The 27,278-nt window shown below is 49.0% G+C and overlaps 1 pseudogene; it reads left to right on the top strand.

Annotated features, from left to right (window-relative positions):
- The window catches only part of LOC147091392 (uncharacterized), a 28,690-nt pseudogene extending 2,104 nt beyond the window's left edge, over nt 1-26,586 (top strand).
- The last annotated feature ends 692 nt before the right edge of the window (nt 26,587-27,278 follow it).

Genomic DNA, 27,278 nt, shown 5'->3' on the forward strand with positions numbered 1-27,278 from the left:
TCTTGCTTATTCATGACCGTCAATGCCGATCCAGTGTCCAATTCCATCTTCACTTGGACTCCTGCTATCTGAAGTGTGACCCAGATAGTTTGGTGGTCTGCTGTGTTACCCACATTATGTATTCTTAGACAACCCAGTTCCTTACTGCTGGAGTCTGAATCCATCTTCTGTTCATCCGAACTGTTCTCTGTCACCTTGTGTACTTTTTTGTACTTCTCCTGCGGTGACTTTTTGTTGCTGGTCTCCTTTCCTGACCGGCATACTTTCGCTATGTGACTGAGTTTGCCACATTTCCTGCATTCTTTATTTTTGAACCAGCACTGGTTCTGATCATGCGTTGTCCTTCCGCAACGATAGCACTTTGCTGCACCCAATGCCATTTCATTGGTGCTGAATTCCGATGGCCTTTGCTGCATTTCCGCGGTGCCTCGTGCTGCTGCCTCATGCGATGCTGCAATGGTGACAGCCTTGTCTAGCGTAAGGTCCTTTTCCTCTAGCAGTCACTTCTGAGTTCCTTCTTTTAGTAGTCCACACACAAACTTATCTCTCAGAGCATCTGCTAGTCCCATACCGAACTGACAGTACTTTGATAGCTTGCGCAGTTCAATTAAGAATTCAGCATTGCTTTCCTCTTTCAGCTGCATTCTTCTGTAAAATTTAAATCGTTCCGCTATCAGCAGCGGCGTGGGGTTTAAATGCTCTTGCAGGGTAGTAACAATATTCGCGAAACTCTTTCCTACCGGTTTATCTGGTGTTACAAGCTGCCTTAATAACCCGTACGTCTTCGCACCCATCGAGTTTAATAGGGTTAGTGCTTTCTTATCATCCGGTACATCATTTGCTGTACAATAAACTTCAATGCGTTCCACATAAGTGGCCCAGTCTTCGACATCGCTATCAAAAGCCGTGATGTTACCGTTTTTAGGCATCCTTGTGAGTTTCTTTAAATATTTTATTTTTCCAAAATGGCGGCTTCCTGCGCTTGGCATCTTTTCCCGCACTTGTCTTCTTCCCCCGCCGACTAAAATGGCGGCTTCCCGCACTTGTCTTCTTCCCCTGCTGTCTACAATGGCGATTACCGCGCTGTTGCCGTTCTCGCCTCCCAGCGGTCCTTAATTTCCCCCGACGCTGCTGCTCTTTTCCCCCGCTGGCTACAATGGCGATTACCGCGCTGTTGCCGTTCTCGCCTCCCAGCGGTCCTTAATTTCCCCGACGCTGTTGCTTTTGTTCCCCCGCGGTCCTCGTGGGCATTAACGCTTCCCTTATTGCTGCGCGTCTCTGTTCCGATTGCAGCCCGGCCCTTTTACCGGCTGCGGTCGTGTTCTCCGCCCTTTTCCTTCGGTCTCCCTACCCTTCTCCACTGACAACGCGGCCAACTTTCTGCCCGTGTCGCTGATCGGCTTACCCACCACCGTGGAAGAAGGGATGATCACTGCCTGTCGCTGATGGTAGACTTCATGGTCAGCAATTCCAACCCGGGTTCTCGATGCCTCCCGTGCGAATACGGTGCTCAGCAGAATGATGAGGGCGGATGCCCCTTCTCGACGCCCGTTCTGGGGACAAAGCTGCCTTGGATGTAACTGCCGCTGGGTAAGATCGACTCGTCACCACTGTTGAGTCTGTGTTTCCCAGATACACTTATTTTAAATCACTGGACACAGACAACAGGAAAAACTTAAACAGGTCTTTACTTAACTGAAGATCAGGCTGAACTGCCTTACAAATTGCTACACAGAGTTTATATACCGGTGTGGTCACCACCGGTACTACAGTATACAGTAGCCAAGAGAAAGTAGTCCATCACCTTAAGGTAGTCTCTTAAGATGGTACAGGTTACATACACCACACGGGACCTTATCAAAAGCCTTCTGAATGTCCAAATACACCACATCCACTGGTTCTCCCTTATCCATTTTACCAGTTACATCCTCAAAAAATTCCAGTAGATTAGTCAAGCATGATTTACCTTTTGTAAATCCATGTTGACTTTGTCCGATCCAGTCACTGCTTTCCAAGTGCTCTGCTATTACATCTTTTATAATGGACTCTAGCATTTTCCCCACTACCGATGTCAAGCTTACCGATCTATAATTCCCCGCCTTTTCTCTACCACCTTTTTTGAATAGTGGGTTAACATTAGCTACCCGCCAATCCATGGGTACCGTTCCAGAGTCTATCGAGTTCTGGAAGATGACCAGCAATGCATCTACTATTTCTAGGGCCACTTCCATAAGTACCCTGGGATGTAGATTATCAGGCCCTGGGGATTTATCGGCCTTCAGTCCCATCAATTTTCCTAACGCCATTTCCCTACAAATACTGATTTCTTTCAGTTCCACCCTTTCATCAGACCCTATGTTCCCCGGCCTCTCTGGGAGGTTATTTGTGTCCTCCTTTTTGAAGACAGAACCAAAATATGTATTTAGTTGGTCTGCCATTTCTTTGTTCCCCATTATAAATTCCCCCGATTCTGACTGCAAGGGTCCTACGCTTGACTTCACCAATCTTTTTCTCTTCACATGTCTATAAAAGCTTTTACAGTCAGTTTTTATGTTCTCTGCAAGCTTACTCTTATATTCTATTTTCCCTTTCTTAATTAATCCCTTTGTCCTCCTTTGTTGAATCCTAAACTGCTCCCAATCCTCAGGATTATTGCTTTTTCTGGCCAATTTATATGCCCTCTCCTTGGACCTTATGCTATCCCTAATTTCCCTTGCACAGGAATAGGAGTAGGCCATTTAGCCCCTCGAGCCTGTTACACAGGAACAGGAGGATACCATTCTGCCACTCGGGCCAGTTACACAGGAAATAGAGGAGGCCATTCAGCCCCTCAAGTATGTTATACAGGAACAGGAGGAGGCCTTTCAGCCACTCGTGCCTGTTGCACAGGAACAGGAGGAGGCCATTCAGCCCTTTGGGTCTGTTATACAGGAACAGGAGGAGGTCATTCAGCCCCTCAAGTATGTTATACAGGAACAGGAGGAGGCCATTCAGCCCCTCGAGCCTGTTACACAGAAACAGGAGGAGGCCATTCAGCCCCGCAAGTATGATATACAGGAGCATGAGGAGGCCATTCAGCCCCTTGAGCCTGTTACACAGGAACAGGAGGAGGCCATTCAGCCCCTTAAACCTGTTACACAGGAACAGGTGGAGGCCATTCAGCCCCTCGAGCCTGTAACACTGGAACTGGAGGAGGCCATTCAGCCCCTTGAACCTTTACAGAGGAACAGGAGGAGACCAATCAAACATTGAGCCTCTTAAGCAGACAGATGAGGGTGCCATTCAGCCCCTCAAGCCTCTTACACATAAAACATGAGGGGGGGCCAATCATTCCCTTGAGCCTCTTACACAGTAACAGGAGTCGGCCATTCAGCCCCTTGAGCCTGTTACACAGGAACAGGACAAGGCCATTTAGCCCCTCGACCCTGCTACAAAGGAACTAGAGGAGGCCATTCAGCACCTCGAGCCTGTTACACAGGCCCAGGAGGAGGCCATTCAGCCCCTCGAGCCTGTTGCACAGGAACAGGAGGATACCATTCAGCCACTCAGGCCAGTTACACAGGAAATAGAGGAGGCCATTCAGCCCCTTGATCCTGTCATACAGGAACAGGAGTAGGTCATTTAGCCCCTCGAGACAGTTACACAGGAACAGGAGTAGGTCATTTAACCCCTCGAGCCAGTTACACAGGAACAGGAGGAGGCCATTGAGCCCCCTCGAGCCTCTTACACAGGAACAGCAGGAGGCCATTCAGCCACTCGAGCATGTTACACAGGAACAGGAGGAGGCCATTCAGTCCCTTGACTCTCTTACACAGGAACAGAAGGAGGTCATTCGACCCCCTTGAGCCTGTTATACAGGAACAGGAGGAGGCCATTCAGCCCCTCAAGCCTGTTGAACAGGAACAGGAAGACCATTCAGCCCCTTGATCCTGTTACACAGGAACAGGAGGAGGCCATTCAACCCCACGAGCCTGTTACACTGGAACTGGAGGAGGCCATTCAGCCCCTCAAGCGTCTTTCACAGCAACAGGAAGAAACCATTCAGCCCCTAAGCCTGTTACACTGGAACAGGAGGAGGCCTTCAGGCCCTTGAGCCTGTTACACAGGAATAGGAGGAGGCCATTTAACCCCTCGAATCTGCTGCATGGGCACAGGAGGAGGCCATTCAGCCCCTCCAACCTCATACACAGGAACAGTAGGAGGCCAATTAACCCATTCAAGCCTGATAAAAAGCAACAGGAGGAGGTCATTCAGCCCCTCATGCCTGTTACACCGGAACTGGAGGAAGCCATTCAGCCCCTCCAACTGCTTACACAGGAACAGGTGGAGGCCATTCAGTCCCTCGAGCCTGTTACACAAGAACAGTAGGAGGCCATTCAGCCCTTTGAGCCGGTTACACAGGAACAGGAGGAGGCCATTCAGTCCCTCAAGCGTCTTACACAGGAACAGGAAGAAACCATTCAGCCCCTATGCCTGTTACACTGGAACAGGAGGAGGCCTTCAGGCCCTTGAGTCTGTTACACAGGAATAGGAGGAGGCCATTAAGCCCCTCCAGCCTATTACACATGAACAGTAGGAGGCCAATTAACCCATTCAAGCCTGATAAAAAGCAACAGGAGGAGGTCATTCAGCCCCTCATGCCTGTTACACAGGAACACGAGGAGGCCATTCAGCCCCTGGAGCCTGTTACACAGGAACTGGAGGAGGCCATTCAGCCCCTCGAGCCTGTTACACAGGAACAGGAGGAGGCTATTCATTCCCTTGAGCCTCTTACACAGGAACAGGAGGAGGCCATTCAGCCCCTCGAGCCTGTTACACAGGAACTGGAGGATACCATTCAGCCACTCGGAGCAGTTACACAGGAAATAGAGGTGGCCATTCAGCCCCTCGAGTCTGTTATACAGGAACAGGAGGAGACCATTCAGCCCCTCCAACCTCTTACACAGGAAAAGTAGGAAGCCAATTAAACCACTCGAGCCTGATATAAAGCAACAGGAGGAGGCCATTCAGCCCCTCGAGCTTCTTAGACAGGAACAGTAGAAGACCATTCATTCCCTTGATGCTCTTACACAGGAACAGGTGGAGGCCATTTAGCCCCTCGAGCCTGTTTCACAGGAACAGGAGGAGGCCATTCAGCCCCCTCAATCCTGTTACATGGGAACAGGCGGAGTCCATTACAACCCCTTGAGCCTGCTACATGGGAACAGGAGGTGGCCATTCAGCCCCTCCAGCCTGTTACACACGATCAGGAGGAAGCCATTTAGCCCCTCAAGCCTCTTTTACAGGAACAGGAGGAGGCCATTCAGACCCTCCAGCCTGTTACACAGGAACAGGAGGAGACCATGCAGCCCCTCGCACTGTTACACAGGAGCTGCAGGGGGTCATTCAGCCCCTCGAGTCTGTTATACAGGAACAGGAGGAGGCCATTCAGCCCCTCAAACCTGTTACACAGGAACAGGAGGAGGCCATTCAGCCCCTCGAGCCTGTTACACATGAACAGGAGGAGGATATTCAGCCACTTGAGCCTGTTACACACGATCAGGAGGACCATTCAGCCTCTCGATCCTGTTACACAGGAACAGGAGGAGACCATTCAGCCTCTCAAACCTGTTACACAGGGACAGGAGGAGGCCATTCAGCCCCTCGAGTCTTTTACACAGGTACAAGAGGAGGCCATTCAGCCCCATGAGCCTGCTGCACAGGCACAGGAGGAGGCCAGTAAGCCCCTCGAGCCTGTTGCACACGAACAGGAGGAGGCCATTCAGCCCCTCGAGCCTGCTACATGGGTACACGGGGAGGCCCTTCAGCCCCTCGAGCATATTACAAATGGTCAGTAGAAATCCATTCAGCCCCTTGAGCCTCTTTTACAGGAACAGGAGGAGGCCTTTCAGCCCAATGAGCCTTTTACACAGGTATAAGAGGAGGCCATTCAGCACCTTGAGCCTCTTACTCAGTAACAGCAGGAGGCCAATCACCCCATTCGGGCCTGATATAAAGCAACAGGAGGAGGTCATTCAGCCACGCGAGCCTGTTATAGCGGAACAAGAGGAGGCCATTCAGCCCCTCGAGCCTGTTACACAGGAACAGGAGGAGGCCATTCAGTTTTTTGAGCATCTTACACAGGAACAGGAAGAGACCATTCAGCCCCTCAAGCCTGTTACACATAAAACAGGAAGAGGCCATTCAGCCTCTCGAGTCTTTTGCACAGGAACAGGCGGAGGACATTCAGTCCCTCGATTCTCTTACACAGGAACAGGAGGAGGCCATTCAGCCCCTCGAGCCTGTTATACAGGAACAGGAGGAGACCATTCAGCCCCTCAAGCCACTTAGGCAGGAACTGGAGGAGGCCATTGAGGCACTCGAGCCTATTACACAGTAAAAGAAGGAGGCAATTCAGTCCCTCAAGCCTATTACATAGAAACATAGAAGATAGGAGCAGGAGTAGGCCATTCGGCCCTTCGAGCCTGCTCCACCATTCAACGAGATCATGGCTGATCATCCAAATTCAGTACCCTGTCCCTGCTTTCTCCCCATATCCCTTGATCCCTTTAGCCTTAAGAAATATATCCAACTCCTTCTTGAATATATTTAATGAACTGACCTCCACCGCCCTCTGTGGCAGAGAATTCCACAGGTTCACCACTCTCTGGGTGAAGAAATTCCTCCTCATTTCAGTCCTAAATGGCTTACCCCTTATCCTTAGACTGTGACCCCTGGTTCTGGACTCCCCGACCATCAGGAACATCCTTCCTGCATCTAGTCTGTCCAGGCCTGACAGAACTTTATAGGTTTCGATGAGATCCCCTGTCAATCTTCTAAACTCCAATGAGTATAAGCCTAATCGACACAATCTCTCCTCATACGTCATTCCTGCCATCCCAGGTATCAGCCTGGTGAATCTTCACTGCACTCCTTCCATGGCAAGAACGTCCTTCCTCAGATAAGACGAGCAAAACTGCACACAATACTCAAGGTGCGGTCTCACCAAGGCCCTGTACAACTGCAGCAAGACATCATTGTTCCTGTACTCGAACCCTCTCGCTACGAAGGCCAACAAACCATTTGCCTTCTTAACCACCTGCTGCACCTGCAAGCTTACCTTCAGCGACTGGTGCACAAGAGCACCCAGGTCTCTTTGCACTTCCCCTTCTCCCAATCTATTGCCATTCAAAAAAAAATCTGCCTTCCTGTTTTTGCCACCAAAGTGGATAACCTCACATTTATCCACATTATAGTACATTTGCCATGTTTCTGCCCAATCACCCAACCTGTCCAAATCGTACAAATATTACACAAGAACAGGAGGAAGCCATTCAGCCCCTCGAGCCTGTTACACTGGAACAGGTGGAGGCCATTCAGCCCCTCAGGACTGTTACACCGGAACAGGAGGAGACCATTCAGCCCCTCGAGTCTGTTACACAGGAACAGGAGGAGACCATTCTGCCCCTCGAGCCTGTTACACAGGAACAGGAGGAGGCCATTCATCCCCTCGAGTCTGTTACACAGGAACAGGAGGAGGCCATTCAGCCCCTCAAGCCTGTTACACGGAACAGGAGGAGGCCATTCAGCCCCTCGAGTCTGTTACACAGGAACAGGAGGAGGCCATTAAGCCCCTCAAGCCTGTTACACAGGAACAGGAGGAGGCCATTAAGCCACTCGTGCCTATTAGACAAGGAACAGGAGGAGGCCAGTCAGCTCCAGTAACCTGTTACACAGGAACAGAAGGAGGTCATTTAGCCCCTCGAGTCCCTTACAAAGCAACAGGAGGAGGCCATTCAACCCCTCGTGCCTCTTACACAGGAACAGGAGGAGGACATTCAGGCCCTCGACCTCTTACACAGGAACAGGAGGAGGCCATTCAGCCCCTCGAGCCTCTTACGCAGGAACAGGAGGAGGACATTCAGCCCCTCGAGCCTCTTACACAGGAACAGGAGGAGGACATTCAGGCCCTCGACCTCTTACACAGGAACAGGAGGAGGCCATTCAGCCCCTCGAGCCTCTTACGCAGGAACAGGAGGAGGACATTCAGCCCCTCGAGCCTCTTACACAGGAACAGGAGGAAGCCATTCAGCCCTTTGTGCCTCTTACACAGGAACAGGAGGAGGCCATTCAGGCTCTCGAGCCCATTACACAGGAACAGGAGGAGGCCATTCAGCCCCTCGAGCCTCTTACACAGGAAATGGAGGAGGCCATTCAGCTACTGTAGACTGTTACACAGGAACAGAAGGAGCTCATTTAGCCACTCGAGCCTGCATCACAGGAACAGGAGGGGTCCATTTAGTACCTGGAGCCGCTTACACAGGAACAAGGGGAGGCCATTCAGCCACTCGAGCCTGCTACACAGGAACGGGAGGAGTCCATTCTTCCCCCTCGGGCCTGTTACATGGGAGCAGGAGGAGGCCATTCAGCCCCTCGAGCCTTTTATATGGGAACTGGAGGAGGCCATTCAGCCCCTCGAGCCTCTTACACAGGAATAGGAGGAGACCATTCAGCTGCGGTAGAATGTTACATTGGAACAGGAGGAGACCATTCAGCCCCTTGAGCCTCTTACACAGGAACAGGAGGAGACCATTCAGCCCCTTGAGCCTCTTACACAGGAACTGGAGGAGGCCATTCAGCCCCTTGAGCCTCTTACACAGGAACAGGAGGAGGCCTTTCAGCCCCTCGAGCCTGTTACACAGGAACAGGAGGAGGCCTTTCAGCCCCTCGAGCCTGTTACAAAGGAACAGGAGGAGGCCATTCAGCCCCTCGAGCCTCTTACACAGGAACAGGAGGAGGCCATTCGGCCCCTCGAGCGCTTACACAGGAACAGGAGGAGGCCATTCAGCCCCTCGAGACTGTTACACAGGAACAGGAGGAGGCCATTCAGCCCATTCCCGCCTGACATAAAGCAGCAGGTGGAAGCCATTCAGCTCCTTCTGTTCCTGTGTAACAGTCTACAGTAGCTGAATGGCCTCCTCCTGTTCCTGTGTAACATGCTTGAGGGGCTGAATGGCCTCCTCCTGTTCCTGTGTAACAGGCTCGAGGGGCTGAATGGCCTCATCCTAATCCTGCATAATAGGCACGAGGGGCTGAGGTTGGGGATGGCATTAAAAGGGAAATTAGAGAAGTGTGCAATAAGTGCACAGCAGTTATCATGGGTGACTTTAATCTACATATAGATTGGGCTAACCAAATTAGTAACAATACTGTGGAGGAGGAATTCCTGGCGTGTTTATCGGATGGTTTCCTGGACCAATATGTCAAGGAACCAACCAGCCATCTTAGACTGGGTATTACGTAATGAGAAAGGATTAATTAGCAATCTTGTTGTACAAGGCCCCTTGGGTCGGAGCGATCATAACATGATAGAATTCTTCATTAAGATGGAGAGTGAAGTAGTTGACTCAGAGACTAGGATCCTGAATTTAAATAAAGGAAACTATGATGGTATGAGGCGCGAGTTGGGTAGGATTGATTGGGGAATGTCACTCAAAGGGTTGACGGTGGATAGGCAATGGCAAACATTCAAAGACCACATGGATGAACTACAGAATTTGTTCATCCCAGTTTGGCATAAAAATAAAACAAAAACGGTGACTCAACCGTGGCTAACAAGGGAAATTAGGAACAGCATATGATCCAAGGAGAGGACATATAAATTGGGCAGAAAAAGCAGTAAACCTGAGGATTGGGAACAGTTTAGGATTCAACAAAGGAGGACAAAGGGACTAATTAAGCAGGGGAAAATAGAATATGAGAGTAAGATTTCAGGGAACATAAAAACTGACTGTAAAAGCTTTTATAGATATGTGAAGAGAAAATGTTTTGTGAGGTCAAGCGCAGGTCCCTTGCAGTCAGAATCAGGGGAATTTATAATGGGGAACAAAGAAATGGCAGACCAACTAAATACATATTTTGGTTCTGCCTTCACAAAGGAGGACACAAATAACCTCCCAGAGATGTCAGGGAACATAGGGTCTGATGAAAGGGAGGAACTGAAAGAAATCAGTATTTGTAGGGAAATGGTGTTAGGGAAATTGATGGGATTGAAGGCCGATAAATCCCCAGGGCCTGATAATCTACATCCTAGGGTACTTAAGGAAGTGGCCCTAGAAATAGTAGATGCATTGCTGATCATCTTCCAACATTCGATGGAATCTGGAACAGTACCCATGGATTGGAGGGTAGCTAAAATTACCCCACTATTCAAAAAAGGTGGTAGAGAGAAAACGGGGAATTATAGACCGGTAAGCCTGACATCAGTAGTGGGGAAAATGCTAGAGTCCATTATAAAAGATGTAATAGCAGAGCACTTGGAAAACAGTGACAGGATGGGACAAAGTCAACATGGATTTACAAAAGGTAAATCGTGCTTGACTAATCTATTGGAATTTTTTGAGGATGTAACTGGTAAAATAGATAAGGGAGAACCAGTGGATGTGGTGTATTTGGACTTTCAAAAGGCTTTCGATAAGGTCCCGCTTAAGAGATTCGCGTGTAAAGTTAAGGCACATGGGATTGGGGGCAAGGTATTGACTTGGATAGAGAACTGGTTGGCAGACAGAAAGCAAAGAGTTGGAATAAACGGGTCTTTTTCCGAGTGGCATGCAGTGAGTAGTGGGGTACCGCAGGGATCGGTCCTTGGACCCCAGCTATTCACAATATATATTAATGATCTAGACAAGGGAACTAGATGTAATGGCCCAGAAATTCGGGTCGCGGGCTACCTTGCGCACCGTCAGTTGAGCTCTGGGCTCCTGTGGAATTCCGCTCCAGGGCCTGCTCCAACTCCCGGCGCGCTGTGCTTGTGTGTCCCAGGGGCGTAGTTAGTGCGATGGGTCCCCTGGGATCACGTGAGCCATGGGCAGCCAATCAGAGGAGGGAAAAGCCCATTCATAAGATTGACAGGAAGACCTGTCTAAACTTATGAATATACGGGTCCCAAAATAACAGTAAACCTTCAAATAATTTTTTTTTTAAATCACACTTTTTAAATAAACTATAAATTACATTAAATAACTATTTTAAACAATAATTTAAATTTTTGAAAAAAATAATTTTATAAAAAAACTGGGCTAAATATAAACTTACCTTGCTTTAAAGTATTTAAAAATAATAAACCTGTGGAAAAAATGTTTTAATTTTAATTAATTGACCACTTACCTTTTAAAATGCAGGCCTTATGCCGATTTTTACATTTCTAAAATCTAAAGACTAACCCTCACGGAAAAACCTGTAAAAAAAACGTAAGTTCAAAGCGCACGCGCAGACTCCCGCGCGCACGCGTTCGAACTCTGAACCCCTTCGTTCAGAGGAACGGAAGTGCCGGTTTCCCGCGCATGCGCAGTGCATGCAAGTAACCGGCACTTCCATCGGGTCCACGCGTGAGTACCCCGTGCGTACTCACGTGTTGGGACCCGAATTTCTGGGCCAATATCTCCAAGTTTGCAGACAACACAAAGCTGGGTGGGCGTGTGTGCTGTGAGGAGGATGCCGAAAAACTCCAGGATGATTTGGACAGGATAGGTGATTGGGCAGAAGCGTGGCAGATGCAATATAACGTGGATAAATGCGAGGTTATCCACTTTGGTGTCAAAAACAGGAAGGCAGAATATTATCTGAATGGCAATAGGTTGGGAGAAGGGGAAGTGCAACGAGGCCTGGGTGCCCTTGTGCAGCAGTCGCTGAAGGTAAGCATGCAGGTGCAGCAGGCAGTTAAGAAGGCAAATGGCATGTTGGCCTTCGTAGCGAGAGTGTTTGAGTACAAGAACAACGATGTCTTGCAGCAGTTGTACAGGGCCTTGGTGAGACCACATCTTGAGTATTGTGTGTAGTTTTGGTCGCCTTATCTGAGGAAGGTTGTTCTTGCCATGGAAGGAGTTCAGCGAAGATTCACCAGGCTGATACCTGGGATGGCAGGAATGATGTATGAGGAGAGATTGGGTTGATTGGGCTTATACTCGCTGGAATATAGAAGAATGAGAGGGGATCTCATTGAAACTTATAAAATTCTGACAGGACTGGACAGACTAGATGCAGGATGGATATTCCCGATGGTGGGGGAGTCCAGAACCAGGGGTCACAGTCTAAGGATAAGGGGTAACCCATTTAGGACTGAGATGAGGAGGAATTTCTTCACCCAGAGATTGGTGAACCTGTGGAATTCTCTACCACAGAAGGCAGTAGAGGCCAATTCATTAAATATATTCAAAAGGGAGTTGGATATATTTCTTATGGCTAAAGGGATCAAGGGATATGGGGAGAAAGCAGGGACAGGGTGTAAAGTCTATGGGTTGTGCAGTTAATTACGACACAGACTTCAGGAGTAACATACAACAGGACTTTACTATTCGAAGGTCAGGGGGAATCTGCCCAATAAGTCATGCCACAGCACTTATATACGGCTGTGGTCACCGTCGGTATTACCGTATACAGAAGCCAAACAAGTAGTGCCACATCTAAAATAGTTCTCTTAAAGGTGAACGGTTACATACATAGTCTCTTAAAGGTAGATGGTTACATACACTACAATCCTCCCTTTTTAGCTTACAACATACGTATTTCCCATTAAACATACAGTATAACATATATACAACTTTATGCAAGACAGTTCACAGATTCAGTCTCTCTGGAGGTTTCCGGACTCTGTCCGGATAACGCCTCAGTGGTGTCGTCATTCCTGGCGGGGTAGTAGGTGCTTCTGACAAAGTCGATTCGGCTTGAAAGACAGTGTCAGGTTCCTCTGATTCCAGTATTACAAGATCGGAGGTAGGTGTTCTGGGTATCTCGGTTTCAACAGTAACCGGGTAAGGTGGTGAAGTAGGTTGGCCAGTTGTGGCTGACCCTATGATCTGGTCAAAATGGCGCCTTATTATACTGTCCCCAAGATCCACAATATACATCAACGGCCCTAGCCTTTTTCCAATAGATCCAGGCTGCCATTTCTCGGTACGGTAGTCCCGGGCCAAAACTTGTTGACCTACCTGAAAAGATCTAGTGGCCCTTTCATTCATGCCCTGGAATTGCCGGTTCTCTACGTCCCTTCTGACATTTGGCTTGAGCAAATCCGGCCGGCATCTTAGTCGTCTATTAAAAAACATCATGGCGGGAGTTTGATTTGTGACCGCATGTGTTGCATTCCTGTATGCCAACAAGAAGCTATCCACCTTATGTGGTAAATTAATGTCTTCATTACCCATGGCCTTGATGGCCTTCTTGAAGGTCTGGACAAACCTTTCAGCCAATCCATTGGAGGCGGGATGGTATGGGGCTGACGTGTAGTGCTTAACCCCATTGCTCTTTAAGAATTTCTTGAATTCTTCGGACACAAATTGCGGTCCATTATCAGAACAGATCTGTTCCGGCAGGCCATTCCTAGCAAACATAGTCCCTAACACTGTGATGGTTTTTTCCGTGGTGGTGGTGGTCATCTTTATTACCTCCGGCCACTTGGAGTGTGCATCCACCGCTATTAGGAACATTGAGTCCATAAATGGACCAGCAAAGTCGATGTGTACCCTTTGCCAAGGAGATGAGTGCCACTCCCATGGATGCAGCGGAGCCTGTGGTGGCGCGTTCTGAACCTTCTGACATCCTAGGCAGTTCTTAGTGATTTCTTCGATGTCTACATCGATGCCTGGCCACCATACAAACGCTCTTGCTAGGTTCTTCATCTTCACTCCACCCAGATGTCCCTCGTGCAGCTCCTTTAACACCTTCTTTTGAAGTTTGGGTGGAATCACCACTCCAGATCCACACATCAGGGTTCCTCTACACACTGACAGCTGTTCTTTCCTCTGTGAAAATGCTTGCAGTGTTGATTCGCCCTGTGCTGGCCATCCCTCCACCGTTAAATCATAGACTCGTGAAAGAGTCGGGTCATTTCTTGTTTTGTTTTCGATCATCGAATTTATTATTGGTAGACACTCCACTATGGATGAGTGGAACATCTCTACCGGGTCCAATGTAGTCGCTTCTTCTACTATCGGCAACGGCAAGCGCGATAACCCATCAGCATTTCCATGCTGTTTGGACCTTTTGTATTCGATGTCATATTGGTGTGCCCCAAGTAACACGGACCACCTTTGTAACCTTTGTGCTGTCATGGTGGAAACGGTCTTGTTTGGGTTGAATATGGACACCAACGGCTGGTGGTCTGTCAGTAATGTGAACTTCTTACCTTGCAGGTAATGATTGAATTTCTTCACGCCCCACACAAGGCTGAGGGCCTCCCTATCTATTTGAGCATAATTTCGCTCAGCGGAGGTCAATGATCGGGACGCGAATGCCACTGGCCTTTCCGAGCCATTTGGTAACTTATGTGAAAGTACTGCTCCAATTCCATAAGGGGAAGCATCACAAGCTAGACGAAGGGGTAACGTTGGGTTGAAATGAGCCAACACTTCTTCAGAGGTAATCAACTCCTTGCTTCTGCGAAAAGCCTTTTTACATTCCTCACTCCACTTCCATGGTATTTCTTTCCGCAACAGAGCATTCAGCGGATGCAGCACCGTGGATAGATTTGGCAGAAACTTGTGATAATAATTAATCAACCCCAAGAATGGTCTTAACTGTGATACGTTTTCTGGAGCGGGGGCCTTCACGACAGCTTCTATCTTGTCAGGTGACTTGTGCAGCCCCTCTCGGTCAATGACATGACCTCAGTACGAGATCCGTTTTTGGAAAAACTCACACTTCTTGCGATTAACTCGAAGGCCATATTCCTTCAACCTGGTGAGCACCAGTTTCAAATTTGTGAGGTGTTCTTCCTCGTCTTCTCCCGTAATTAGGATATCGTCTAAGTAGCACTGCATGCTTGGAATTCCTTGTAATACCTGCTCCATGGCCCTCTGCCAAATTGCTGGAGCCGAAGCTACCCCAAAAACCAGTCTATTATAACGATACAATCCTCTGTGTGTGTTGATGGTGAGGCACTGGCGTGACTCTTCCTCGACTTCCATTTGTAAGTATGCCTGAGCCAGGTCTATCTTGGTGAAGTGTTTCCCTCCAGCCAACGAAGCAAAGATATCTTCAATCCGCGGAAGCGGGTATTGTACCGTGTGAAGCACCGGATTCACTGTGATCTTGAAGTCTCCGCAGATGCGGACCTTCCCCGGTCCCCCTGGCTTATTACTTGGTGAAGACTTCATGACAGGAACAATGGGATTGGCCCACTCACTCCAGTCCACTTTTGTCAGTACCCCTGATCGTTCAAGTTCTTCCAGTTCTGCCTCCACAGCTGGTCGTATCGCATAAGGTACCGATCTGGCTTTGAAAAATTTTGGGCTTGCATGTTCTGCAATCTTAACCTTTGCTTTAATTCCTCGCAGTGTTCCCAGTCCTTGCTGGAATACCTCTTTAGCTTCGTCCAATATTCTGGACAACCGTTCAGGTTTGACATCTTCCTTTCCGGAATCCACCGTCATGGTGTTTAGTGAATGCCAGTCTATCTTTATTTTCCGGATCCACTCCCGTCCCAGAAGTGGTGGACCTCCCTTGGGCAGCACATACAGGTCCATCCTTTGGTAATCTTTATCCTTGTATCTCACCTTGACTTCTATCTTTCCGATGGGGAATACTTTGTGCCCCGTGTATGTCTGTAGTACTAGTTCCGTATCCCGTAGTGGAATATGCTTGAATAACTTTTTATAGTCATGCTTATTCATGACCGTCAGCACCAATCCGGTGTCCACTTCCATTTTCACTTGCACTTTTGCAATCTGTAGTGTGATCCAGATAGTTTGTCGGTCAGCTTCATTACACACATTGTGAATTGTCAAACTATCCAGTCCTTTGCGGTTGGAGTGTGAGTCCGACTTCTGTTCCTCCGGACTCTTCCTAGTCACCTCATGTACCTTTCTGTACCACTTTTGTGGTGACTCATTATTGTTGGTCTTCTTTCCTGACCGGCATACCTTAGCTATGTGACCAAGCTTGCCACATTTCCTACATTCTTGGTTTTTAAACCAGCATTGGTTCTGGTCGTGTGTTGTCTTTCCACAATGATAGCATTTCATTGTACCCGAAGTAATTTGTTGTACCCTGAGTGCCGCTGCCTTTAGCTGCATTTCCGCAGTTCCTTTCACTGCGGTTTCGCTTGATGCTGTGATAAGGACAGCCTTATCAAGTGGAAGATCGTTCTCTTCAAGCAGTCGTTTTTGTGTTTCTTCGTTCAACATTCCGCACACGAATTTGTCTCTCAGTGCCTCTTCCAGGTTGTCCCTAAACTGACAGTCTTTCGCTAGCCTCCGCAGTTCAACCAAGTATTCCGCGTTGCTTTCGTCTTTCCGTTGCGTTCTCGCATAGAATTTGAATCGTTCAGCCAACATCAATGGTGTAGGGTTCAAGTGGTCCTTCAGGACAGCCACAATATCATCGAAGGTCTGATCCGCCGGTTTAGCTGGTGCTAGTAGATGCTTCAAGTGCCCGTATGTCTTTGCGCCCATCGAGTTCAGCAAGGTTATAGCTTTGTCATCTTCTTCTATTTTATTGGCCTCACAATAGATCTCAATGCGTTCCAGATACGTGGCCCAGTCTTCTACCTCGGAATTAAAATTGTTGATGTTACCACGCTTAGGCATCTTCCTCTCTTTGGGAACAACACAAGTATTTCTTTAAATTATTATTTCTTTTTTTTTCTAAGATGGTGGTTTTCCCGCGAAAATGGCGGTTTCCCGCTCGTATCTTCTCTCCCCGCCCACTTCAATGGCGGTTTCCCGCTTTTGTCTTCTTCCCCGCCTAAAGGCGGCTTCCCGCGTTTCTTCCCTGGCGGGAGGGGTACACTTTCCCCACGGGTGAGGGCCGCTGGCTTTCAGGTTCACAGCCTGCGCGTCGGCTTCAAGGCTTTCCCTTTTTTTTAATTTTATGGCAGGGCGACCGGCTCTGGGTACCCCGTTGACGGCGAACAGGTTCAGCCGCTGGGCTGGCTCTCGCACAGTTCCCCTTGCTCGGCTCTGTCTCTCTCCTGCTTGCTCGGCTCTACCGGCGCTGGGTACACCCCGTTGACGGAGGACAGTTCAGCCGCTGGACTGGCTCTCGCGCAGTCTCTCTTGATCGGCTCTGCCTCTTCCGCTCGCTCAGACCCCAATCGCGCCTCCCAGCCCTCTCGCAGTCCGGTGCTTCTCTCCCCGGCTGCGGCTGAGTTTCTCTCTCCCCGCGCCTACGCTCCCGGTCGCAGCGCTTCGTGGCTTCGGTCACCGCCCGGCTTTTCCTGCTGGTCGTGGTCTCTCATGACGCCGTTGGACCCGACTTTTTGTCCGGCTCCTTTTCCCCCTCGACCGTGGTCGAGTGCCCAGCCCTTATCCTCTGGCTATTCTTTTCACCTTCCCTTACTCACAGTCACCGTGGCAGAAGGGACAGTCAGTGCCTGTTGCTGATGGAAGTTTTTGTCACTAAAGTCTTCCTCCTTTCTATTGCTGCAGCCTTGAGTTTTCTCCCAGCCGAATGACGAGGGCGGTTGCCTCTTTTCGACGCTCTTTCGTTGCTTGAAAATATTGTTGCCGCAGGGTACGATCGGACTCGTCGTCACTGTAAAGTCTGTGGGTTGTGCAGTTAATTACGACACAGACTTCAGGAGTAACATACAACAGGACTTTACTATTCGAAGGTCAGGGCGAATCTGCCCAATAAGTCATGTCACCGTCGGTATTACCGTATACAGAAGCCAAACAAGTAGTGCCACACCTAAAATAGTTCTCTTAAAGGTGAACGGTTACATACATAGTCTCTTAAAGGTAGACGGTTACATACACTACACAGGGTACTGAATATGGATGATCAGCCATGATCGCATTGAATGGCGGAGCAGGCTCGAGGGACCGAATGGCCTACTCCTGCTCCTATCTTCTATGTTTCTATGTTTCGAGCTTCTTAGACAGCAACAGTAGGAGCCCATTCAGCCCCATGAGCCTCTTACACAGGATCAGGAGTAGGCCGTTGAGCTCCTCGAGCCTGTTACACTGGAACAGGAGTAGGCCATTCAGCCTCTTGAACCTGTTGCACAGGAACAGGTGGTCCATTCAGCCCCTCAAGCCCGTTACACCGGAACAGGAGGTGGCCATTTTGCCTCTCAATGCTTTTACACAGGAACTGGAGGAGGCCATTCAGTCCTTCGAGCATCTTACACAGGTACAGGAGGAGCCCATTCAGCCCATCAAGCCTGTTACACATAGAACAGGAGGAGACCATTCAGCCCCTCGAGACTATTACACAAGAACAGGAGGAGGCCATTCAGCCCCTCAAGCCACTTAGACAGGAACTGGAGGAGGCCATTCAGGCACTCGAGCCTCTTACACAGGAACAGGAGGGAGCCTTTCAGCCTCTCGAGCCTATTACACAGGAACAGGAGGAGGCCATTCAGCCCCTCGATTCTCTTACTCAGGAACAGTGGGAGGACAATCTGCCCATTCAAGTCTGATATCAAGCAGCAAGAGGAGGTCTTACAGCCCCTTGTGCCTGTTGTACCGGAACAGGAGGAGGCCATTCAGCCCCTCGAGCCTCTTACACAGGAACAGGAGGAGGCCATTCAGGCCCTCGAGCCTCTTACACAGGAACAGGAGGAGGCCATTCATCCCCTTGAGCCTGTTACAAAGGAACAGTAGGAGGCCACTCAGCCCCTCGAGCCTGTTACACAGGAACAGGAGGAGGCCATTCAGGCCCTCGAGCCCCTTACACAGGAACATGAGGAGGCCATTTAGCCCCTCGAGCCTCTTACACAGGAACAGGAGAAGGCCATTCAGCCCCTTGAGCCTGTTACACAGTGTAGTGCATGTGCCTTTAAGAGCCCCATGTGTACTGTAATGCCGGTAATGGCCACTCGGGCTATATAAGCCTGTATATTGTGTTGTATCCGTTAGTTACCCTCCAGACTTTGTTTAGTAAACACCTATCAAACCAACTCCTGTCTTCAGTGTCTCTATCAACACACAGACACAACATTGGCGACGAAGTGGAAACGGACTTACCTGCAATTCGGCAGCACCTCAAGGACATCGATTCCTCTGGCGTCCAGAGTTGAGGAAGAATCAAGAAAGTGAAAGAAGCTGTGGTTTCACCAGCTGGCCAAGCTGGTGGCAGGTACTGCGGTAACCTTTCCTGGGCGTCAGGCTGGGGCTCCAGCGGCTGGCTCTGCAGCTAGGCCTAGCAGCTAAGGCGAAGGCAGGCAGTAACAGATGGGGAGGGAGCACTCGGGAGACGGCCGGCGCTGCAAGCAGGTCGGCGTTCGGACCTAGAAAGAGAGTCCGGCGGGAACGAGTCTCCAACTGTAAATAAATAAATAAAAAGAACAGAAACCGCGGGAAATGGCGTTGTCATCGGCAGCAGCGGCGGGGAAGCACGGGAAGCGTCATATCTTTTCTGCAGAAAAGAAAGAAAAGCGCGGGAAGCGCCATTTTTTTTTCTAGGATGCCTAATTCTGGCAATATTGATGCTTTTGATAACGAGATAGAGGATTGGACCACATATGTGGAAAGAGTGGAGGTATATTGCACCGCAAATGGAATAGAAGATGAAAAAAAAGCTTCAGTACTTCTAAATCTAATGGGCGCAAAGACAAACAAGCTGTTACAAAACTTAATCACTCCAGCCGAACCGATGGACAAGAATTTTAAGGAGATTGTTGATACCCTACACTGCCAATTCGATGCAGGACTGGCAGATTCTCTACGAGACAAATTCGTCTGCGGTCTCCTAAGTGAAGGAACACAAAAAAGGCTACTTTCTGAGAAAGATTTAACACTGGACAAGGCTTTCAGTGCAAGAGGAGCTGCAGAATTACAGCAAAAGCCACAGGACTTCGGCACCCATGAAATGACACGGGGTTTCGAGAGATGTTATCGCTGCGGCAGATCCACCCATGAGCAGAGGGACTGCTGGTTCAAGGACAAAGCATGCAGGCAATGCGGAAAGATGGGACACATTACACGTGTATGCCGATCTGGAAACAAAAAATCCACTAACATAAAAAAAATCAATAAGGAAAAGCACAGAAAGATACAAATGATGACGGACAGTAGCTCCGAAGACCAGAAGAGCGATAGCAACTCCGGAAACAAGAGACTAAGCTCTCTCAAATTACATAATGTAATTGCCAAAGAAGATTACCAGACCATTTGGGTTACCCTCACAATAGCAGGGTCCCCAGTTAAAATGGAGCTAGATACAGGATCAGCTCTGACCATCATAAATCGACGGGATTACGAGCGGCTATTTCCGCATATACCTTTAAAAGACACATCCATTAACTTGAAAACATATACGGGGCAGAAAGTATACCCGAAAGGAAAAATAAGGGTGCCTGTTGTATACAACGGCAAGGAAATACAGAAGTTGTATTTATACGTTCTACAAGATGGTGGTCCACCGCTGTTGGGACGTGAATGGATCAGGAAAATACGTTTAGACTGGCACTCCATTCAGGCACTGACGGTGACCAGTAAGGAAAAAAATGAGGATGACGTCATACCTGAACGATTAAAAGACATCTTGGCCAGTGCCAAGGAAGTGTTTCAAGAGAAACTAGGAACCTTGAAAGGCGCCACCGCCACCTCAATAAAAGTGGAAGATGCAGCAATTCCCAAGTTTTTTAAGGCAAGACCGGTGCCATACGCAATTCGTCCAGCAGTCGAGGCAGAGCTGGAGAATTTGGAAAAGGCAGGCATATTATCTGAAATAGATTGGAGCGAGTGGGCAACACCCATCGTCCCAGTCATGAAGAAAGCATTGAACAATGATAAATCTGAAGAACAGAGAAAAATTCGCATCTGTGGAGACTTCAAGGTGACTGTAAACCCGGTCCTTCACACGGTACAGTATCCTCTTCCGAGGATAGAAGATATTTTCGCCTCACTATCCGGAGGGAAATGTTTCACCAAAATTGACTTGGCACAGGCATATCTACAGATGGAGGTTGAAGAGGCCTCTAAAAAATATCTCACGATAAATACACACAAAGGTCTGTACCAGTACAATTGACTGGTTTTTGGAGTAGCATCCGCTCCAGCTACCTGGCAAAGAGCTATGGAGCAAGTCCTCCAAGGGATTCCGGGGACTCAATGCTACCTAGACGACATCCTTGTAACAGGAGAAAACGACAACGAGCACCTTGCCAATTTGGAGCAGGTGCTCACTAGGCTGAGAGAACGGGGCCTACGAGCAAATCGCCCCAAGTGCGAATTTATCCAAAATCAAATATCATATTGTGGCCACATAATTAATAAGGAAGGGTTGCATAAGTCACCTGAAAAAGTTGAAGTGGTCATAAAAGCCCCAGCACCTGAAAATGTTTCACAATTAAGGTTGTTCCTGGGATTAATAAATTACTATCATAAATTTTTACCGAACTTATCAACTCTTCTACACCCTCTTAATGAACTGCTACAAACAGGAGTAATTTGGAAATGGAGCGAAGACTGTAAACGTGCCTTCCATAAATGCAAAGACTTAATCACATCCAAAGAAGTTTTGGCTCATTACAACCCATCACTGCCAATCAGACTGGTGTGCGATGCATCCCCTTATGGCATAGGAGCAGTATTATCGCTTAAATTCCCTGATGGCTCGGAACGGCCGATAGCTTTTGCGTCACGCATTTTGAACTCAGCTGAGCGTAACTATGCCCAAATCGACAGGGAAGCGCTCAGCCTGGTATGGGGAGTGAAGAAATTCAACCATTACCTACACGGACAAAAATTTACCTTGTTGACTGACCATCAACCCCTCATCTCCATATTCAGCCCTAAAAAGGGTGTTCCCATTATGACAGCGCAAAGGCTACAGAGGTGGTTCCTTTTTCTAGGGGCACACCAATACAACATAGAATATAAAGGATCAAAACAGCATGGGAAGGCTGACGGTTTATCGTGCCTACCTTTGCCAACGGTAGAAGAGGCACCTACAGTAGACCCAGTGGAGATGTTCCACTCAACCATAGTGGAATGTCTACCAGTAACCAATCATGCCATTGAAAAGGAAACGAGAAATGACCCGACTCTCTCACGAGTCTACGACTTAACGGTGAAGGGATGGCCAGCACATGGCGAACCACTGTTGCCAGCATTCTCGCAAAGAAGAAAACAGCTGTCAGTGTGCCGAGGAACCTTGATGTGTGGTTCCAGAGTGGTGATTCCACCCAAACTCCAGGATAAAGTACTAAAGGAGCTTCACGAGGGGCATCTGGGTGGAGTGAAAATGAAGAACCTAGCCAGAGCATTTGTATGGTGGCCAGGTATCGATGGAGACATCGAAGAAATGACCAAAAGCTGCCTAGGATGCCAGAAGGTCCAAAACGCTCCACCCCAAGCCCCTCTACATCCATGGGAGTGGCCCTCATCTCCCTGGCAAAGGGTACACATCGACTTTGCTGGTCCATTTATGGACTCAATGTTCTTAATCGCGGTTGATGCACACTCCAAGTGGCCGGAGGTAATAAAGATGTCCTCCACCACCACGGAAAAAACCATAACAGTTTTAAGGACTATATTTGCCAGGAATGGGCTGCCGGAACAGATCTGTTCTGATAATGGACCGCAATTTGTGTCCGAAGAATTCAGGAAGTTCTTGAAAAAACAATGGGGTTAAGCACTACACGTCCGCCCCATACCATCCTGCCACCAATGGATTGGCTGAAAGGTTTGTCCAGACCTTCAAGAAGGCCATAAAGGCCATGGGTAATGAAGACATAAAACTTCAGCACAAGGTGGATAACTTCTTGTTCGCAAACAGGAATGCAACACATATGGTTACAAACCAAACTCCCGCCATGATGTTCTTCAATAGATGCCTAAGATGCCGGCTGGATTTGATCAAGCCCAACATCAGAAGGGACGTGGAGAACCGACAATTTCAAGGCATGAATGAAACGCCAACTAGAACCTTCCAGAAAGGTCAACAAGTTTTGGCCCGGGACTACCGTACCGAGAAATGGCAGCCTGGAACAATCTGCACACGACTAGGACTGCTGATGTATACCGTGGACATCGGAGAAAGCATAACAAGGCGCCATGCTGACCAAATCATAGAGTCATCCGAAAAGGGACAACCTACACCACAACTCTATACGCCTAACAATGAAGTAGAGATACCCATATCTACCTCCGATCTGGTGATACTGGAACCCGATGAACCCGACACTGGCATTCAAGCCGAATCAGCCTTGCCAAAAGAACCTACTAACCACCAGAAACTACTACACCACCGAGGCGTTATCTGGGCCGAGTCAGGAAGCCTCCAGAGAGACTGACTTATAATTTATTAACTGCAGCAATGTATAGATTATTTTTCTTGTAACATGTAATTAATAATTACTTAAAATATTATGTACTGGTTGGCTAAAAGGGGAGGAATTGTAGTGTATGTGCCTTTAAGAGACCCATGTGTACTGTAATTGTGTTGTATCCGTTAGTTACCCTCCAGACTTTGTTTAGTAAACACCTATCAAACTAACTCCTGTCTTCAGTGTCTCTATCAACACACAGACACAACACACAGGAACAGTAGGAGGCCACTCAGCCCCTCGAGCCTGTTACACAAGAACAGTAGGAGGCCAATCACCCCATTCAAGCCTGATATAAAGCACCAGGAGGAGGTCATTCAGCCCCTCGAGCCTGTTACACTGGAACAGGAGGTGGCCATTATGCCCCTTGAGTCTGTTATACAGGAACATGAGGAGGCCATTCAGCCCCTCGAGACTATTGCACAGGAACAGGAGGAGGCCATTCAGCCCCTCGAGCCTGTACACAGGAGCAGGAGGAGGCCTTTCAACTCCACGAGCCTCTTAGTTAGACACAAGAGGGGACCATTCAGTCTCTTGAGCCTCCTACACAGGAACAAGAGGAACCATTCAGCCCCTCAAGCTTCTTACACAGGAACAGGAGGAGGTCATTCAGTCCCTTCGAGCCTGTTACACAGGAACAGGTCGAGGCCATTCAACCCTTCGAGCCTCTTACAGACAAATATGAGGAGGCCATTCAGCCCCTAGAGCCTCTTACACGGGAACAGGAGGAGGCCATTCAGCCCCTGGAGCCTCTTACACAGGAACAGGAGGAGGCCATTCAGCCCCTCGAGCCTCTTACACAGAAACATGAGGGGGTCATTCAGTCCCTCGAGCCTGTTGCAGAGGAACAGGAGGACTATCCAGCCTCTCGATCGTGTTGCACAGGAACAGGAGGAGGCCATTCATCCCCATGAGCCTATTACACAGGAACAGGAGGAGGCCATTCAACCCCTCGAGCCTCTTAACCAGACACATGAGAGGACCATTCAGTCCCTCGAGCCTCTTACACAGAAACATGAGGGTGTGGCAAAACCACTAAGAGACTCTTACAGTGACTTACATAATTGTCTGTAACCAATGTTATTACCTCTAGCATTAATTGTCTGTAACCAATGTTATTACCTTTCAAGTTGGCTCTGGTTAAACAGAGCGAGATTGACAACATCGCGATCTGACGCGATGACGTCATCACGTGGGTCACGTGACGTCCCCTTCGGCGGGAAACGTGATGACGTCATGACATCAGAGGTAGAGGGCGGGGCCACCCAGTCCTCGTGTGGATTGAAAGAGAAAAGACCTGTTTTGAGCTTCTCCTGTACTTTCTTGTTTTGTAAAGTTCTTAGACAATAAATTCAGTTTGTTAACTTCCAGTAAGTTATAGCTTCTTTGTTAGGAGTGCAGAGACTCCTACATTGGTGACCCCGATTCCTCGCGATCGTTTTTCGCGGTGAACGCCGAACACATGCCAATGATGGAGGCCAACGCAGTGGCCTTGAAGCTCCCCCAATTCTGGGAACAACAGGCAGCCTCTTGGTTTGTGCAAGCCGAGACGCAATTTGAGCTCCGCAACATCGTTCAGGATCAGACCAGATATCTCCACGTGGTCTCCGCCCTCGAGAGCGCGATGGCGTCGAGAATCATCAGCCTGCTGGAGAGTCCTCCGACTGCTGACAAGTATGTCGCCATCAAGACACGATTGCTGCAGGTATTTGGTCTCACCAAAGCGGAGCGCGCTCGCTGTTTACTGGCTCTACCAGGGTTAGGAGACTCCAAACCCTCAGAAATCATGAGTCATATGCTGACTCTCCTGGGGTCCGAGCCCCAGTGCTTTCTGTTTTGCGAACTGTTCCTTACTCAACTTCCTGAGCAAGTACAGGCGTCCCTCGCCCGAGCAGAAACCGCAGACTGCGTCGCACTCGCCGAAGAGGCGGATAAGATTTACGCGGTCCGTCAACAATACTGCGCCCTCGCGCAATGCCCCGCCACAAAGAGCCCGGCCCCGGCTCTGACAAAGGTGCCTCCGACGACCGGTTTCTGCTACTACCACGCCCGTTTCGGCCCGAAGGCCCGCTGCTGCCGCTCGCCGTGCAGTTTCATTACCAGACCGTCGAATAGACCGCTGCAAGTCAAGCACGCCGGTCCCGGTACTTTCCCCGTGGCCGCGATGGTGATCGGTGCTTCCGGGAATCTCACCTACGTAACCGACTCCATCTCCGGCCGTTGTTTTCTATGCGACATGGGGGCGCAATGCAGCATACTGCCCGCCTCGGTCATAGACCTTCACTCCGGCAGCCATCGTCCCCCTATGCAAGCGGCCAACAGGGGTTCGATCCGCACTTGCGGGAAGTGTCTCGTCCGAGTATGTTTCGGTGGACAGTTTTTCAGATGGAATTTCATCACTGCTCAAATCTCACAGGCCCTGCTGGGTGCTGACTTTTTAGGCGCCAATGGCCTGTTGGTGGACGTGAAAATTCGATGCCTCGTTCGCGCCACCACGCGCGATGATATTTCGGGGGCGCGCAGCACGGCTGCATCACACAAGATTTCATGTGCACGGCCGCAGCCCGACGATTTCGCCCGTCTCCTCGAGGATTTCCCCGAGCTGACGAAGCCCAACGAAGTTAGGTTGATTGGCTATGATAAATTGATCCTTCGTGTTAGGGGGATTAAATACATGGGGTTATGCGGATAGGGTGGGATATGTGTTGGTGTAGGGGTTACGGGGATCGGGTGGGATATGTGTCAGTGCAGGCGCGATGGGCCGAAATGGCCTCTATCTGCACTGTGGGGTTTCTGTGATTCTGTGATCTGTGAACATTTCAGCTCCGACCGTCAAGCATAGGGTGGAGCACCATATTGCGACTACTGGCTCGCCCGTTTGAGCTCAGCAAGCTAGCGGCAGCAAAGGTGGAGTTCGCAGTGTTAAGGAGAATTTCAGTATTAAGGACTTTGCAAAGACTGTCGGGATACTTGACATTAAAACTGGTTAACAAGGGGCCCCTGAGCTCGCACGTAGGCAGGGGTGAGGTAATTGTCAGCTGCAGTTTTATTATTGAACATTTGTGGTCACCTTGCAACGATGAACAATCTGGAACCATTGTTTACTTCTGCTTATCCCGTCTGCGGCCAGAGGTCCCAAAGGGGTTTTAACCTATGGCCATCGCTTGCTTAAGAATATGTAACCGTTTGCTAAAGAATAGATAACCATTTTAGATGTCACGGGGGATCGCTGTGATTATGTAATCAACTGTCTAAGTTGTTTTGACTCCTGTATAAAGGTAGGAGACTTGTGTGTGCAAAACGAGAAGTACGGCGGTTGCACACGGGGTGCATAGCAGCTTCTCCCAGAGCTCTGCAAATAAAGCATTCTTTTACTTTGCCATTCAACTCATAGTCGGAGAGTTTTATTAACTCAGAAAGCTTCTGTTGGGTATCGCCCAAATTAGCTACAACAGCAGTGATGGAAAAAATGGGGATCATCCGTCGGTCCAGTAGCCCCTGGTCCTCCCCTCTCCACATTGTCCCCAAGCCCGGCGGGGGATGGCGGCCCTGTGGGGATCATTGCTGTAGTGTATGTAACCGTTCCACCTTTAAGAGAACTATTTTAAGGGTTGCACTACTTTTTCTTGGCTGCTGTATACTGTAATACCGGTGGTGACCACACCGGTATATAAGTGCTGTGTAATGATTTATTGGGCAGTTCCGCCCTAACCTTCGACCAGTAAAGACCTGTTAAAATTTACTCTGGTGGTCTGTGAAATAATTCTCATTATAACACACAGACTTAACAGTGGCGACGAGTACGATCTTACCCTGTGGCAGAGATACATCCAAGGCAGTTTAACGGGCGTCGAGAGGAGGCATCCGCCCTCATCATTCTGCTGAGAAAAGACTCAGGTCTGCAGAGCAAAGGAAGAATTCTGACACGAAGCCTTCCATCAGCAACAGGCAGTGATCATCCCTTCTATCACGGTAGTGGGTAAGCCGATCAGCGACGAGCAGCAAGTCGGCCACGTTGACTGTGAGT

The sequence above is a fragment of the Somniosus microcephalus genome, unplaced genomic scaffold, assembly GCF_052327205.1.
Source record: "Somniosus microcephalus isolate GS21.2 unplaced genomic scaffold, FLI_Smic_1.0 unresolved_chr3, whole genome shotgun sequence".
In the NCBI taxonomy this organism is placed as follows: domain Eukaryota; kingdom Metazoa; phylum Chordata; class Chondrichthyes; order Squaliformes; family Somniosidae; genus Somniosus; species Somniosus microcephalus.